A 1,240-nucleotide genomic window follows, 5' to 3' on the forward strand; every position below is an offset into this window, starting at 1 on the left:
GGCGGCCCCGGCCGCGCAACCGGCCCCGGCCCCGGCCCGGGCAGCGGCCCCGGCGAGGCCGCCGCTGTGCGCCTTCTGCCGCCAGAACGGCGAGGCCCGGCACGTGTACACGGGCCACAACCTGCACGACGCGAGCGGCCGCGTGGAGTGCCCCGTGCTGCGGCGCTACGTGTGCCCGCAGTGCGGGGCCACGCGCGACAACGCGCACACGCGCCGCTTCTGCCCGCTCACGCGCGAGGGCTACGTGTCCGTGTATCACCACGCGCGCCGCCGCCGCCGCCGCTTCTGAGCCCCGCGGCGCCGGCCCCTTAGCCCGCTTCGCCGGCACGTTCCTCTTCGGTTTTGTTCTCCTTCCTCCCCCTTTTCATTTTCTTCTTTTTCCCACTTTTTCCCCCCTTTTTCCATTTTTTCCTTTTTTTTTTTTGGCAATGATTTTTTGGCAACATTTTTGATTTTTTTTTTGCAATGACTTTTTTACTCCAGTCGCCCGTTTTTCACCTTACCCACAACGAGATTTTTTTATTCCTCCTTCTTCATTTTATTCCCTCTTTTGCCCCCTTTTTTATTGCATTCCTCCCTTCCGTATTTCATCCCCTCTTTTATTTCAACCCCCTTTCTTTATTCCTCCCTTTTTTCTGTCCCCCTTTTTATTTTATCCCCTTCTTCATTTCATTCCCCTGCCCTTATTTGATCCCCGTTTTCATTTTACCCGCAAGGGCATTTTTGATTTTCGCCCTCCAAAGCAGCAGTTTTTTTCGCCCCCGCTCCCAGCATTTCAATGGATTTTTAACCCCCCCCGACTGTTTGCAACGGGGATATTTTTGTTCAAACCCTTCCCACCCCGAGTGTCCCAAACCGTTTCCTTTGCTAACCCCGCTTTTCACATGGATTTTTCTTTTCTTTTCTAACGCCCTTTCAGGTTTGCAATGGGGAGCGATAATAGCCCTGCATGGGCAATGGCGGGGGGTGTTTATCCCCGCTCCCCACCATGAGATTTTCCTTTTCCTTCCCTTTCTCCGGCCCCGGCGCGGGGCGGCCCCGGCGCGCCCGGCTCCCGCGGTGGCTCCGCCGCGGCGACCGGGCGGTGGCAGCGCTGAGCGACGCGGCGACCCCGAGTGACACCGGCCGGAGCGGCCGCTTCCCCGCGCGGAGCCTCCGCCGCTTCCCGGCCGCCGCTCCCGGGAATGCGGCGCCGCCGGCTCCTCCGCGGAGGCAGGAGAAGACGAAGGGAGCGGATGTC

Source organism: Nothoprocta perdicaria, unplaced genomic scaffold, assembly GCF_003342845.1.
Source record: "Nothoprocta perdicaria isolate Ctin4 unplaced genomic scaffold, notPer1 scaffold_620, whole genome shotgun sequence".
Lineage (NCBI taxonomy): Eukaryota > Metazoa > Chordata > Aves > Tinamiformes > Tinamidae > Nothoprocta > Nothoprocta perdicaria.